The 17190-nt window shown below is 47.1% G+C and overlaps 1 protein-coding gene across 1 annotated transcript in view; it reads right to left on the bottom strand.

Annotated features, from left to right (window-relative positions):
* Positions 1 to 13221, bottom strand: part of Arhgef3 (Rho guanine nucleotide exchange factor 3) — a 275499-nt gene extending 262278 nt beyond the window's left edge. The window contains exon 1 of the mRNA XM_036199436.1: positions 12898 to 13221. The gene's annotated coding sequence lies outside the window, so the exon portion shown is untranslated. The remainder of the gene's footprint in view (positions 1 to 12897) is intronic.
* Positions 13222 to 17190: the final 3969 nt, after the last annotated feature.

Here is a 17190-nt window from a genome sequence, read left to right as displayed (position 1 = left end):
CATCATCACCATTTCCACCACTAACCATCACTACCTCTACCATCACCACCACCATCAGCATCACCACCACCACCATCATCATCACCACCACCACCATCATCATCACCTCCACCATCACCACCTCTACCATCACCACCACCATCACTACCTCCACCATCATCATCACCACCATCACTACCTCTACCATCACCACCACCATCACTACCCTCCACCATCACTACCTCCACCATCACTACCTCCACCATCACTACCTCCACCATCATCATCACCACCACCATCACTACCTCTACCATCACCACCACCATCACTACCTCCACCATCATCATCACCACCATCACAGTCTGCACCATCACTACCTCCACTGCCACCAATCACCATCATCACCTTTTCCACCACCATCATCATCACTACCTCTACCACCACCACCACCACCATCACTACCTCCATCACCACTACTATTATTACCATTACCACCACCACCACTACCACATCTCCACCACCACTACTACCAACAGCCACCTAACTGGATTCAAGGTCCACTCAACCTAGACAACTACCTATGAGTGGTGAGGTCATGGACCCTAGAAGAGAACCTACTACTGATACTTTCCTAAACAAGTATAATTCCCAACTGCACTCTAATACTTCTCCTTATATCCACATGTGAGTAGTTCTCAGCCCTCACCAAGAAGCTTCTTTTTCTTTTTCTTTTTTTTTTTGCTTTTTAGAACTTTATTTCAATGCAACTATATGCATAAAAAATACACTCATATTGGTTAATAGAACACAATTATGCTTAAGTTATCCTACACAATCTTGACCAGAAACTTGGTACATGGTTTAAATTTTCAAAAAGAGAAAAACAAAAACTGCAATCTGGTTTATTTCTATCTATTACAAATGTATAAAAGATCCTCCATCAATGCTGCTGCAGCAGCAGAACCTTGAGAAATACACTTTGGTTTGCCTCAGAAAGGAACACATATTGCACTGTAAAGTTTATAAAATTGGCACAAAACATTGTTGTAATGTTACAATACCAGTTTTAAGAGTTCAGTAACCAATGGGGAGCCTATGGGATACATGTAGAACTGTAAAAGCTATCTCACTTAGTCAGCTGTATATGTGGACTGTAAATCTACATTCAGATCATTTCTGAACTAAGACTATCAGCTCAGTTTATCTGTTGAAGTCAACCAGGAAACCCTAAGAAGCTTATTTTTGCTGCACACAGAGACCATCACAGAAGTCCACCAATGGTCAAAATGCAGAGAACAGCTGACTGAGGGGCGCCCATCCCCACCTGATACATCAATAACACAACTCTTACATCTAGAGTTCAGGGAAGACAATGGGAGATGGAGCAGAAAGACTGTAAGAGCCAGGAGACCAGGATGTCTTCTGTATGTGACAGAGAGCTGCACCCATGAAGTCATAATGATATGGTCACCTAAACAAGGCCCTGCACAAGTGTACCACAAAATGATCATACTTGACACTGGCTTCTGGCTCCACATAAGCTCTCGGGGCAAACAAACATGCACATACACATGCACACACACAAATAAGATGGTAAATTCTATGTCGTGTGTATTTATCATACTTTTTTAAGAATAAAAGACAACAGAAGGAGAAGAATTGGATTAAACTGAAAACAATCTGGGAAGAAAACTGGGAGGAGAGACGAGATGAGCAGAAGGTTTTGTCTTTCTTCTTGCCTGTGAACGATTCTGGAGATCTAGCTCGGGACCCTGCATACACTAGGCAAGTCCTCTACCACTGAGCTACAGCCCTGAGCTCGGATTTTTGAGTCTCATGATGTAGTCCAAGCTACCCTCAAACTCAAGATTCTCCTACCTCAGCCCCCTGCGTGCTGGGGTTACAGAGATGCTCCATGGCATCCAGAACTTTACTCACGATTATATAGGCTAAATTACCATCTGGACAGCCTCAGACACCCACAGCTTTCACACTCTGAACTCCTGGGTTCTATCTTCCTGCTTCAGCCTCCTCAGTAGCTGGAACTTCCGAGCTGTGCGACCATATGTAGCTAAACCTTTCTTAAAAAATAATCTAAAATAATGATAAAAAAAAAAAAAAAACATGGGCCAGTGAAATGCCTCAGCAGTTAAAAGAGCTTTTCCTGCAAAGCCTGACAATCTGCGTTCAGCTCCTACAACCCATGAAGAGGTAGGAGAGAAGAGACTCCGCCCAGCTGTCCTCAGACCTCCACATATGCAGCACGAAATGCAGACAGATACATATTATCCTCCCATACACACAGTAAATATGTGAGCCAGCTTTAGCCATCGTTGTCAGTGTCAAGTGTCAGGCATCACACTGAGACGCATGCACAACATCTTCCTACAGCTGGGAGCTCAGAGTCCTTTGCGTCAGCACCACCGTGAACACACAAATAATATGTGATGCTACAACTTTCTGATGGCCGCGCCATCGCTCGGCAATCGGGATTGTCCAGTCTCAGCATGATCCCACGGGAGCATGGTCATCAATATGGTCTGTCCCTGACAGAAACGATGCAGTGTCTTTATAAAGTGTCCGATGCAGTGTGTGTCCCCAACTGCAGGAGGGGCCAGAGAGCAGGCTATAGTGTTTGTTTTCTGACTGTGCCCCCTGCACTTAGGATATGATGACAAGAGGCAGATCAGGAGTTCCAGGTCATCCTCAGCTACATAGCAAGTTCAAGGCCAGTCTGGACTACATGAGATGTCAAAAAGGGAATGGGGTGGGGGGAGCTGGAGAGATGGCTCAGCAGTTAAGAGCATTGACTGCTCTTCCAAAGGACCCAGGTTCAATGCCCAGCACTCACATGGCAGCTCACAATTGTCTGTAACTCCAGTTCTAGAGGACCTGACACCCTCACACAGACATACAGACAGGCAAAACACTAATGCACATAAAATAAAAATAGGTACATTTTTAAAAAGGGGATGGGGGTTACAGTTGGTCATGGGAACGGGAGTGCATCCTAGATGTTCCCTTGTCTGTAACTGTCACGCTCCTGTTTCTACCTACAGACTTTTCTCCTGAAATTCTGAAGAACTCCAAGCAGTATCTTACCTCCGAGGTGATTGATTTGTAAGTATCAGCTTATCTAAACCAAGTGACCATGCTTCTGTAAACCAGAGGTTTGTTATAAAGCAGATTTAGTCTCCAAAGTATGGGATGACCTCATTCAACCAGTTAAAACCTTTGACAGACTCTGACTGACCGATTTAAACAAGAGGGAACCCTGCTGGATGGTGACTTCAGCTCTTTCCTGGGCCCTAGCCTGCTGGCCACCCTGCAAATTTGCACTCATGGTGGTCTCCACAATCATATAAGCCAATTCCTTTAGGTAAGTCTCTCAATAAATAGCCGACAGATGTATATGCCCACTAGTGTCTGTCTGTCTGTCTGTCTGTCTGTCTGTCTCTCTCTCTCTCTCTCTCTCTCGATACTAATAGATACTCAAAACATGTGACTTCTATCAGAACCATCTCTGAGGACCAGAACTTGCATGAAATTTCAAGCTATCAGATGAACGTTTAAAAAAAAACCATAAGATATAGCAACCCAGAAAAATCTCTGTCCACATTTTGTTTGGGTTTTCATTTGTTGTTGGCATCCACTCTTAGATGGATGACCGATAGTCATTTCCTAGCAACCTGTGACTAGTTCTCTCTACTACACAGCAATTCATTAGGCAGAAGGCAGGTACATGACACGGATTCAGACTTTTTTGTTCTTCTTGGTTCTGAGTCTGAGACCCTGGGGCCTGCTTTGGGCATATTATGAACCTCTAATAGGACTCCAAGTTTCTGGTTCAAATCCCAGTTCAGGAATAAGAGTTGGAATATACACTTCCAACCTCAAAGTTGCAAGGCTGTTATAACTTGTGCCAAGTTCAAGGCCAACCTGAGCTACGGGGTAAAACACTGTCTTGAAAAGCTAAAAGGAAAACAAAAGTCCTAGCTCCTCCTCTCACTGGCAGCATGACCCTAGACAAGTCCTCTCTGTGTACCTCAGTTTCCCCACCTACAGAATAGGAATAAAAATACCTGCTCTGTGCAACTGGCTTGAGGTTTAAATGAAAATACCTGAAACAGCGAACTAGCTAGCATCGGATCTTTCCACGAGCATATTTTGATTCATTCGTGAAATAAATTCAGTGGAATCAACAACCACAATTTTAAAGTAACAACAACAACAAAGGGGGGGTAATACACAGTACAGAAACGAATTCTCAGATGCAACTACAGACTGTAATCACTGTAAGTACTGTCATTGGTCTTTTGCTTTAGGCAGACGTGTGTATGCACACATTTACAAAAAGAATTACAGTCTAGACTGATTTCCTGTGACAGGCCACCGTAAAAAGCATGTGAAAAGCTATCCCACCCCACCACCTAATAAATGTTTAGTAAAAAATGATAGCAGCAGCATTACCATCTGATTCTAAAAGACAATGAGCTAACTTTCTTAATTGACAGTTGTTAGTACCATGGAATTGAGCCACCAACATTCACATCGATACTGCAGAATCAGGCATCTCCCTCCATTCACATGCCAGCTCTCTCACCTCAAAAGAACTTGGGTGGTCATCTAAATATCTTCTGAGTCATACTAGCCCAGCACATACCAAATGCAAGTGTTTTGTTAAGAAAAATCACTAGAGTTTGCAAGGTTGCAAAGGGCCTTTGTAGAAATGAAAGTCATGCTGGAGAGAAACTGTCCTCCCCACCCCTTGGGAGATGTGTCAGAGAGGTTACCCGAGGTCAGTTAGCTGAACCTTCTAGGCTGGGCAAGAGTTAAGGTGCCAAACCTCAGCTCCGGGACACGCTTCCTTGTTTTGGGGCTGGATTGTATCATTGTGTTTTTCCCCTAAGTTTCCATGTACACTCACCCCCTCACTGAGGGTTGGGAATAAAATCTCTACCGAGTGCCTGTTGTAACAGCTTAAGTGAAGGGATTCTGCTACACCCAAAGAGCCAAGATTTCTGAAGATTTCAAAACAATGCCTATTGCACCTAACTATCACCGTCCAGAAACAAATGAAAACCTCAGCCCCAGCTAGTGATTTTTAATTGCCCCTTTGAAAACAATGATAACTCTAACCACACACAGCACACATAAGCAACGCTTTTGTTTCAAATGACAGCGCACCTCACTGCAGCTGGGTGAGTAAATTCAAAGCTTCAATTGTAGTTTCCAAAATTGTTACTTAAATTTGGAAAACAAAGTTTCAAAGAAGGGGGGGGGGCGGTTCTTCCAAATGATGGAAATGCAGTCACTTATTTTTTAATCCCTTAAGAATAAAATCTGTCCGGGTGGTGTTGGTGCACGCCTGTAATCCCAGCACTGGGGAGGCAGAGGCAGGTGGACCTCTGTGAGTTTGAGGCCAGTCTGGTCTACACAGCAAGATCCAGGACAGCCTCCAAAGCTACAGAGAAACCCTGTCTTGAACCCCCCCCCCAAAAAAAAAGAATAAAATCTGATTTGTGCCAGAACACATCTGGAACACATAAGTACATGCAGGATATAAACTAAGTGTTCAATATGTGACATTATTCTTTTATTATTTTTGTTTCATTCTTCAAATTATGATACAAAGCTGCATTCCCCCAGTGAAATCCTACCTACACACTGAGAGTCCAACGTCACTGGCAGCTAGTTCCAACAGAGTTAATAAGACTACCAGGTCCCTACAGTCCCCACCCCTGGCATAAAGGAAGCCAGGGCTGCTGGAGACTCCCATCTCACCGACTCAGAAGTGAAACATCTTATCCAAGGTCTGCAGCCTTGGACTTGGCACTGGCTACATTGGGTCACTGTTTTCAACAAGGAAGAGGCAATAAACATCCCTGGGTTTGTGTCAGCACAGCCTGAAAAGCCCGCCTCCCAAGGTTTCTTACTCACAGTCGGTGACCAGAGGAGCTGAGTGAGTGACACTCCAGGGAAATTGACAAAACTCCCCAACCTACTTACATTGTCCACAGAACTATCAAACTCAGCTGTGGGCTAGAGAGATGGCTCAGCAGTTCAAGAGCGCTTACTCACTAGGCGGTGGTGGCACACGCCTTTAATCCCAGCACTCCGGGAGGGAGAGGCAGGGGGATCTCTGTGAGTTCAAGGACAGCCTGGTCTACAGAGTGAGTTCCAGGATAGCCAGGACTTTTTCACAGAGAAACCCTGCCTCAAAAAACAAACAAGAAAGAAAGGAAGGAAGGAAGGAAGGAAGGAAGGAAGGAAGGAAGGAAGAAAAACAAAACAAAACAAGAGTGCTTACTCCTATTCCAGAAGACCCCAGAATGGTTCCCAGCACTTACATCAGACACCTCCCAACAACCCATAACTCTAGCTCCAGGGGATCTAAGGCCCTCTTCTGGCCTCTTTGGGGCACCCCCACACATGTGGCATAGGTACACAGAGACACTGACACACACACATAAATAAAAATAATTTTTTAAAAATCTCAGCTGCCTTTTTACAGATACCAACAAGCTGACCCTAAATAACTCACAGCAGGTACGGAGTAACAAGCTGGACAAAGTTGGAGCAGTTGTCCTTTCTGAGCTAAAACTTACTCCAGAGCTGCAGCCCAGACAATACACACAGCAGCACACCAGTGAAGGCAGCTGAGGGTGCAGAAACACTAGCTCTTATGGCTAACAAGTATAAAGACAATTCAACAGTGAAGACTACTCTGTGGGCTTTGTTTTCATTTGGTGCACGGTCCTCGCTAGCCTGGAACTCACTATGTAAAGCAGGCTAACCTTGAACTCACAAAAATCCACCAGCCTCTGCCTCCTGAGTGCTGGAATTGTGTACCACCAGGTCCGGCAGTTTTTGTGTTTAAAAACAGTCTTGCAAAGCAGCCCAGATCCTCTTAACTCAGTGTCCTGATAGCCATATGCAAAGGAATGAAACTGTAAGGGGTCAGGTGGCACACACCTTTGGTCCTGGCAGAGAGAGGCAGAGGCAGAAAGAAAAAAAAAAAGTTAACTGGACTCCTACCACATACCACACATAACTCAATGGGTCAAAGACTTAATTCTCAGAGCTGAAATATCAACTCTTATACTAAAATGTAGGCATAAATTTTTATGGACTTAGATTAAGCCAAGGTTTCTTAGGTATGATACTAAAAGCTGAAGCAAGATTTTAAAAAATACAGCTAGGGCCGGGTGGTGGTGGTGCACACCTGTAATCCCAGCACTCGGGAGGCAGAGGCAGGTGAATCTCTGTGAGTTCGAGGCCAGCCTGATCTACCAAGTGAGTTCCAGGAAAGGCGCAAAGCTACACAGAGAAACCCTGTCTCGGAAAACAAAACAAAAATACAGCTAGGTGGTTGTGGTGCACCCTTTGATCCCAGCACTCGGGTGGCAGAGCCAGGTGGATCTCTGGAGTTCAGGGCCAGCCTGGTCTACAGAGCAAGATCCAGGACAACCAGGGCTACAAACCTTAAGACTTTGTGCTTTGAAAGAAAGGGGAAAGGATACAAAAAGAAAAGAAAGAGGGAAAGGAAGAAAGAAAGGGAAGGGGAAGGGAGGGAGGGAGGAAGGAAGGAAGGAAGGAAGGAAGGAAGGGAAAAAAGAAAGAAAAAAGAAAAGCACTTACCTGATAGGGGTTAAATACATAAGAATCCTTATAACTCATAATAAAGAGATTCATAACCCAATTTTAAAATAAGCAAAAGAGAGACAGCAAAATGGCTCGTGGGTAAAGGCACTTTCCAAGCCAGCCTGGCAACCTGAGTTTGGTCCCAGAACCCACATACATGTGGAGAGAACAGGCTCCATAGAGCCTCCTTCTGACCATGCACCACGCTACCTGCACATGCACACACAAAATAAATAACAAATAAATAAATCTTTAAATGGGCAAAAGACATGTTCCTCTAGAGATGCTACACCAAGTGGCCACAGGCACATGAAAAGATGGTTTAGCCACATCAGTAGCCATCAGGAGACTGACTACTGTCAAAACCACATGGAGACATCCCGCCAGCCACCAGGATAGCAGTGATCACAATGATAGACAACATGTCGTGATTAGGATGCGGAGAAATCGAAACTCTCATTCCCTAGTGTGGGGCTGTAAACTGGTGCCATCACTTTGGAAAACACTGGCAGCTATGTTTTTCAAGTAGAGTTATCATATGACCCAGTAACTTGGTCTGGGTATGCAGCTGAGCATGGAACACTTGTCTAGAATGTGGGGGACCCTAAATTCAATCCTCAGCACCACAAAAAAAAAAAAAGATAATTCAACTGCTATGGATATACCCAAGAGAAATTAGACATATGCTCATACACATTTATGTGAAGTTTTACCTACATGTGAACAGAGAAAGCACTCTAACCCTCTCACACACAAACATGACTTTTTGCTGGAAGCAACCTTGATGGAAAAGAGGAATTCCATTTTTCTACTTTACAATGTTTCTGTCTGTTCCAGGGTGTTATGGAATTCAGGGTGGCTTCAAATGCAAACTCTAGCCAAGGATGACCTTGAACTCCTGATCCCCCATACTTCCACCTCCCAAGTTTTGAGATTACAGGCAAGCAGGACCATACCTGGCTCTACTCTGCAACTTTCAGTTGTACATAACAAGATTATGGTCAGCATTGCTTGTGCTAAAGAGTAATTGTTTCCAGCCAAAGGGGAAAAGGAGACAGGCATGGGGCAGGGCAGTGTGGGCATTCTGGAAGCTGACTGGTGTAAACAAACTGGCAAGGAGTGGGGGCCGCAGGGTCAACAGCGAGGAGGAGGCTGCCTCTGAGGTTTCTGCCACCTCAGCAAGGCTCTCTCCCTAGGACATTCTGAGGGTGATTGCAAGTGGGAGGCAGCTAAAGACTATGATGAACATGGAGGCAGCCAGGTGTCAAGGATGCATGACCCTTAGAGGCTGTGACCTCCTCTGCCCCCCAAATCTGGCCACATGCGACAGCCTATCTTTCTGGGGCATGCTGGTTTTGACTTGGCTGCTTTGGGCTTGGCTGAACATCGACCTTGGCTTCAACTTGTGAGTGCACCTTTGAAAAGTCGGGAGACACCCAGGAAATGAAGGCACTGACTCCTCCAGCCTTGTGTTCTAGGGCTGACCAGAGATCCAGGCATCCCCCACATCCCGTGACTCTTCACTGTGTGCCAGCTATTTCAACCAGAAACAGTGGGCTGTGCACTGAAGTGAGACCTACAGGAGACCTTTAGAACCAGCTTCTCCTCTGACATCACCGCCTCTCAAATAAATCACCTGGGAAGATAGACCTGCCTTCCAACTCTCCACATGGCTGCAGAGCTGACAGCCTGTTGTAGTGTACCACTGGCTAGGAGCAGGGGGGGGGGGGCATCCTCTTCCCATGCTGCCTTATTCTCTTCCCCTTCTCAAGTCAGCCAGCCTGGCCCTGTGCTCAAGAGATGGCAGGCTGGCTGGCACTGTGGCTCAGTTGGTAGAGTGCTTGCCTAACCTGCACAAAACAAAACCATGTTTTCAATCTCCAGCACCATATAAACTAGTGAGACTGCTCAGACTGTATAGTCCCAGTACTTAAGGCAGAAGCAATAGTATCAGAAGAGAAGCGAAAGGTCATATTCAGCTACATAGGGAATTTGAAGCCAACCTGGGCTACTTGAGATCTTGCTTTTAAAGATAAAGAGAGGAGCCAGGCAGTGGCTTTAATCTCAGCACTCAGCACTCAGGAGGCAGAGGCAGGCGGATCTCTAGTTCAAGGCCAGCCTGGTCTACACACATTGAGTTTCAGGACAGCCAGGGATACACAGAGAAACCTTGGATATCATTGCCTTTGCCCATCTATCCATGGGCTCACACAGCTAGGCTTCTACTCAAGTGCACCTTCTCAGAGAGACATTCTCTTACCAAACCAGCTGTGCCTCCATGCCACCACTCAGGGACCACTCCACCCCCAACTGTCATTTCCACATCACCATCACTCTTTGGTCATCTCTACATGTAGCTGTCTACGGCTTGTCTCTGCCACTGGGCTGCCAACTCCAGTAGGATAACGGGAACTCAGCACCCAAACAGGGTCTCGCATTGAGTCTCCTCCAAAGGTATTTTTTTTGTGCGGTGCTGGGGATTAACCCTAGAGCTTCATGTATGCTAGGCAAACGCTCTACCACTGAGCTGTATGTCCAATCCTCCATAGTGTTGCTTGAGTGAAGGAAGTCAGGAAACTGAGCCACATGGTTCAAGCCCCTATGTAAATACAAGAACAACCATGATCGTTTATGCTTACAAAATCCTAGAATTTGGGTGGATGAGCTGGGAGGATTACCACAAAGTCAAGACAAGCCTGGGCTCACAGTAAGTTCCAGGTTACCCTATGCCACAGAGCGAGGCCCTATCTCAAATACAGCAAACACAAGAACAATCTTCAGCAAGGCTGAGTGATACATACTTGTAATCCCAGCACTCAAGAGGCTAAACCAGGAGGATGGACTCCAGGTTCAAGGAGAGCCTGGCTATGTATCAAGACTCTGCTTCAAAACAAAACATTTAATACTACTTCCCAGTCCTGTGTGTGTGTGTGTCTGTGTGTGTGTGTGTGTGTGTGTCTGTGTGTGTGTCTGTGTGTGTCTGTGTGTGTCTGTTTCTGTGTCCCAAGAAGAAACCTCAATGAATCAGAACCACACATTTCCCCTCCCTGATTTTAGACACCAGGTAATACAAATCAGAGAATACTTGCAGAAAACCTTAAGAAAATGGGTCCAAAGTTGATTTTCGGTAAGCACAATAAAGATTACAATGAATATACTGATTAAAGAATAATTCAGAAAAGATCAGTGAAAGAACAGAAATGCAAATATAGAAAAAAACAAACAAACAAACAAACCCCAAAGCTCCTACTTCCCACTCCCAATGCAGTAAAAGGGGCCTGAGCAGTACAGAATTTGGCCTTAAAGGCTCTAAAGTATGGCAATGACCTTCCCCACCCCCCTGCCCCTTTTCCACTGCCCATCTTGGTTTCTGGAGACAGGCTGGCCTTGAATGCCTGTTCCTCCTGCCTCACGCTCCTGAGCACCTCCTTGCTTTGCTTCCCCTCCATTCACACAGGACTCAGTGGCATCCTGAGTTCTGGTTGGGGCACAGCACCTCAAAGCAAGAAGTGCAGACAGCTATCTTGGATGGATACGGATGGAAGGACAATGAGGAAGTAAAATGGACTGGAAGGACAGGGGTAGCATAAGTCTGGAGCCACATCTTGTCCTCAACAGAGGGGCACAGGACAGGACTCTGATCCTTGGTCCCCACAACATTCTTTCAATGGAACCAGCCATGGCGGGAGGTTATAAGTTCCCTACCATACAAGGATTTCAGCACTACTACTTTTAAAGGCTCTCAACCTGTGGATCAGTGGTTCACACTTGGAATCCCAACATTTGGGAGGCTTAGACACCCCAAACTCATTCCATTGGTTACACCCCATCCTACAGACCCCACAAATGCTTATGATCCCTAACCCATCTTTGCTCAGATAGTTGATTCGCCAGGGTTTCTCATGCTGGGGCAGATATTTATCTTCTATATGAAAGTGTGCTCTGAGCAAATGCATAAAGCAGCACACCTGTACCATCTCCACTCCCTAAAAGTGTGTGGGGGTCTGTCCTAGGGAGGGGTGAGGACCTGCCGTTTACCCATGGATGGTTCAGAATCCACTTTTGCGGCACATGGGTCTTGGAGTATGTGCCAATTTCAAGAGGATTCCAGGACCCTTGGTTCAGCACTCCAGTTTTCGAAGTTCAAGAAAGAAACTAAACAGGTGCAGCCCAGGAGGACATCAGTGATGCAAGAGGATATTCATTCCACTTTAGATGAAAGGATGTTGAGACAAGAGCAGAACCCCAGACCCCTAAATAGACTCAACGCTTAGAGACCAGAGGGTGTCAGCTGGTTAGGTCCCTAATGCTAGGCGGAATTCAAGTGAAACCTCATCCGTTCTGATCCCCAAAGGCAAACACCCATCGTTTCCACAGCACCCAAGACCCTTTTCCCAGCAACATCCTTAACAAGGGTCATGTCTAATCCCACATTCTCAGATACACTTTGCACAAACTGATTAACTATAGGAGGCATTCTTGCAAAGCCAAGTTTTCTAATCTGAACAGGCCACTCTGGTGCTGGTAAGGTCAGCTCCCAAGCAGGAGAAGAAGGGACTCGGGCCTGCATGTCACCTTACTGGGAAGCTGAAGATGTGAACCCACTGTGACACTGACCTCGGTCATAACAAGAACACCACACACAGAGAGAATTTACCTGGAGCCAATCAGTATGGTGGGCACATAACCTTATGAAGCCTTTAAAGCTTGTGCTAGTATCACCCCTCTCTTACAGATAACAGTACGCAGCATAGATGTGCAACGTAATTGTGACACAGCCAACACAAGCAAGGCAAAGCCCTCTTCCACACTCTAGGGAACAAGGTTGTACACCTGTGTACTGCAAGAAATGCTTCCAGTTTCCACCGGTGCATTCGGGACAACCGCTGTTTGGCAGACCTCACATCCTTGCCAGGTTCTGGAAGCAAGCCTGGTCCAGGCAATAAACCGAGCACGCCAAGTTCTCTAGGAACAAGCCGCTCTGTTCCCGCAACCTTCCAGCCAGGATGAGGTAGCTGCTAGCGCCGGGGCAGCCCTCCACCATGCAAAGCCCTAGGGAACCGCATCCATTTCCACCCGCAGAAAATGCTCACCAGCCTCTTGCTACAAGGCGTTGCTGGTCACCTAAAGCCCTGGGCAGGCGCCTCCCATCTCAGGACCGTCCACAGCTCAGTTTAAAAGACGCGTCTCCCGCACAGGGTTCTTGGCTGGCTGTGGTGGCGCCCGGGTCCCTGCCAAGTGGCCAGAGACACACATTGACCTCGCGACACTAACCTGGGAAGGTCCAGCGAAAGGGTGTGCCCCAGACAGGTGGCGCCTCCTTCCCCGGAAGTAGCTCCGGGAACTTTCTCCCCGTAGCTATCAGGGGACCGAAGTTGGGGTCCCCGGCAGCAGGAGCAGAGGCTGGCAGAGGCGGGCGGTGACGCTGTCCACCCCACGCGCCCCAGGGTGGCCGTGGGACCCTACTCCGGTGGGAGCAGCGGGTGAAGGGAGGGTCGCGCGTCGCGATGTGCCTGCTGCTCGCTCTCACCTCTGCGTCTCGCGGGCTCGGCCCTGGCCGGCCAGAGCACAGGGCCGAGGCGGTGACTGCGGGGACCGCTCCCCGGGGCGGGGCGGGGCCGGAGCCTAGGAGGCCGGCCGGGCCACGTGGGCGGGAGGCGGGCCCGGGACCCCCGCGGGGCTGGCCGGGCTGCCGGCTGAGGACAGACCTAGACGCGGAGCCCTGCAGCTAAGGCTGGGTACCCTCGCGTCTCACGCCGGGCCCGAGGGTCCCTGGAGGCTAAGAAGGGACCTTTGGGACGTACTCCGCCATCCAAAGAGGACTAGATTGAAGAGTTCACTGGAGCACAGAAAAGGTGCACGGGTCTCCCGCCGGCTCCCGTGCTCCGGTGGTGGTGGCTCTGGGTCGCGATTCAAGATTCAAGTTCATGCCGAAGTGGCAGAGCTTGCCCTGGAGAGCTTGGACCCAAGCCTGTCCGTGGAGCCTTCGCCCCCGCCGCTAGGCTTAATCATGGGCATGTTAGGCCTTGTCCAATTCACCCGTTCCCTGTCAGGAGGTGAAAATGGAGATAGCGTGGGCCCAGCAGGTCCTCAGTAATCCAGAGTTTGTAGCTAGGTGCTGAGCACATTAAGACTAAGGCCAAGCCAACAGTGGCCTGAGTCACCCACGCAGAAATAAACATAAGAATATAAATAAAGCTATTTTTGAAATTGATTCACTCTCAGGAACTTCATAAAATCAGGACTAATGAATGCTGGAGGTGAAACTGTAGTCTCTGGGCTGTCATGAAACTGTAAACCCTGGGGCTGAAAATAAGAAACTCATTGGTTGCCTCTACATGACACCTGGCCCAGGGCGTTGTAGGTGCTTCATAGAAATTAAGGTCCTCAGCAGCCCAATAATACATGTATACCTGTATGGATCCTACTTCTTAGGATGAAACCAGCCCTCATTGATGGAGAATACAGTTGGAGCCCTCAGGGGCTGCTGGTGTAAGCACCAGAACAGTGTTCTGAGAGTTCCTAATGATCCCTGAGCACTAACTGCCACCCCACAGGAAAGGATGACATGACAGCTCTTTGGTAGGAGTCACCTTTCCCGAGTCATCCCTGGCCAGAAAGCAGTCTTCAGAATTCCCTCCCAGCCAGATGGACGTTTCTCACAGGAACCTTTGCTGTTCTCTCCAAGTTCTTGGTCTCCTGGGCAGCCACTCAATGGCCTAGAGCTCACCTTTGGGGCCAGAAATGAAGCATCTTGAACAGATCCCTTTCCTTGCATTCTGGCTTCAAGAAGGCTCTTTGCCCAGAGCTCCAGGGATGTTCAGGAAACACACACCCTTGACAGTACTCCATTGTCCAGGGCAAGGTCCGTGTCCAAACCCCAGCCCTCAACCTTTCTCTCAAGAACCTTTCTGATATCTCACCCTCTCCACCACTGCAGATGTTTTAAATAAGTTCAAACGGTATTAAGTAGGTGCTGGAAGGATGCGCTTCCAGCTGGGCTCTCACTCCCCTCACCCACCTCCTGTGACTGTAGGCACCTGTAACGGGGAACTGATGCCCTCTTCTGGCCTCCTCAGTTACTTGCATACAAGTGGTCCTCGTACAGACAAGCAAGCAAGCAAGCGCCCGCACACACATTAATAAAATTAAAAATATTAACTAAAGGGCCTCCACTTTGTTACTGAGAGCTCAGCATCTTTTCCAACTCACACTTCCACACATGATGGTCTCCCCATAGAGCCTTGTCAAAGTTTCCTTTCCATTAGATTCAATGTAACACTTAGAGAAGATTTGGAAGCCAGACTCAGCTACTAGACTTAGCTCAAAAAAAAAAAAAAAAAAAAAAAAAAAAAAATTTTTTTTTTTACTTGAATGTTTACTACACACCATGAACTGAGCCAGGCTCTGGAGAACTGTGGTAACTGTCACCAAGGCAGATTTATTCTGGGACTTCATTGAACTGGTAAGGGAGACAGACCCTTACTTAACAGGCAGGTAGGGAAAAAGACATGGGCAAAAGACCCCAGAAAAGGGAGTGTTGGTGAAGGCAGAGGGTGGCCTCCTGCAGGAAGGAGGCCTGGCTTGAGCCCTGACATGGCTGGGGTAAGCCTGAGAGCACAGGCTACATGGCTGGAAGGCCACAGAAATGACAGGCGCTGAGACAAGGCACTGGGGGGAGGGGGGCATGGTAGTCAAGCTGAGGCAGAAAGGCTCAGACACAGGCATGTGGTTTGGAGGCGTTACACTAACTGCCGAGTAAGGAATGGATGCAGTGGTAAGTTTCCTATACAGGATGAGAGCAAACATAACTTTTTATTATAACTAAGGGCAAAGCCCTTGATTTCCTGTTTCATATGTCAGGCTATCCAGAGAGTGAATCACATCTGCAAGTTGCATACATAAGACCAACCCACAAGAGTTTACAGCACTGGGGACTGAGCTCAGGGCCTTACACATGCTGAAGTGATCTACCATGGAGCTGTAGCTCCAGTGCCTTCTTTGGTTTTGAGACAAGTCTCATTAAGTTACTTAGGCAGTCCTTGAACTCATAATTGTCCTGCTTCAGGCTCCTGATTGTAGGTATTACAGGTTTGGCTCCCACAAGAGTTTATAATCCAGCTTCCCCTCATGTCCTGATAAGCTCTGAGGATGATGGATGGAGGGAGGGGGGAGCTGGTTCTTATGGGAGTGGGGCAGGGAACAAGCTGAAAATATGTTGAATTATCTAGTCTTTAGAAATTGGCAGAGGAGCTGGGCATGGTGGCACATGCCTTTAATTCCAGTACTCAGAAGGCAGGGACAAGAGGATTTCTGTGAGTTTGAGACCAACCTGGTTTACAGAGTGAGTTCCATGATAGCCAGGACTACATAAAGAGACCCTTCACAGTCCTACCCCCTAGAGGTGACCACTGTTAGCATGTGTATTTTCCATTTTCCATACTTACCAGTTGTGGTGATATATTGTGTACCCTAATTAATAAACTTGCCTGAGGATCAGAGCCAGCCACTAGATTAGACATGAGGTCAAGCAGTGGTGGCACACACCTTTAATCCTATCATTCTGGAGGCAGAGATCCGTCTGGATCTCTGTGAGTTCAAGGCTACACTGGGCTACATGAGATTGATCCAGTACAGGAAAGAAACAAAACCAGGCAGTGGTGGCCCACACCTCTAACCCCAGCACTTGAGATCTCATGCCTTTGCTTGGAAAGCACATATGCCTTTAATCCCAGGAAGTAATACGGCATGGTAGAGAAAAGTATATAAGGTGTGAGGAAACAGGAAGTCACTCTCTTTAGACTGAGGATTTCAAAGAAGTATTAACTAGTGGCTGGCTGTTCTGCTTCTCTGATCTTTCAGCTTTCACCCCGTTATCTGGCTCCAGGTTTTTTATTATAAGACCATTTAAGATTCAGACAACAGTTAGTCTTTTCCTTTGGCGTGAATTCTTTTGTTGTTGCTTTGTACCTGGGACGGAACCCAAGGACCATATGTAGCAGGGAGATGCTGTTCTACTGAGCTACATCTCCAGCAACCTAACTCCTTGTCCTGTTGTGTGAATGTAGCATTTTATACTCAATTCCAACTATGGCATTGTTCCTCATTTCTCAGCATCATGATAATGTTTGGGGATGAGAACCTTTGCAGAATAAACATTGACCCTTATTTCTGGTTACTTTGTAAACATAAAGCCTAAAAGTGAGCCCCACACTCATGTTGGCTCACACCCATAATTCCAGCATTGGGGGAACAGGAGTTCAAGGCCTCCTGAGCTACATATGAGTTTGAAGCCAATCTAAACTACAAGAGACCCTATCTCAAACACACACACACACACACACACACACACACACACACACACACATAATGGAATTCCTGGAAGAGACACTCAATCTTATACCTGAAGCCATACACTATTCAGATATTCCCTCTGCTTGTTTCCAGCATTTGAAAATCATGGTGCAGCCTGATAGTATAACAAGACAGTATGATGTCATCCTCACCAGGCGAATGGCATTGCCTGCAAGAGAATAAAGGCTTTGTCTCACTGCTGTTCAAGTCAAA

The sequence above is a fragment of the Onychomys torridus genome, chromosome 9 (genome assembly GCF_903995425.1).
Source record: "Onychomys torridus chromosome 9, mOncTor1.1, whole genome shotgun sequence".
Classification (NCBI taxonomy): domain Eukaryota; kingdom Metazoa; phylum Chordata; class Mammalia; order Rodentia; family Cricetidae; genus Onychomys; species Onychomys torridus.
The sequence above is the reverse complement of the archived record's forward strand: the minus strand, read 5'-3'. Positions and strand labels throughout refer to the sequence as shown.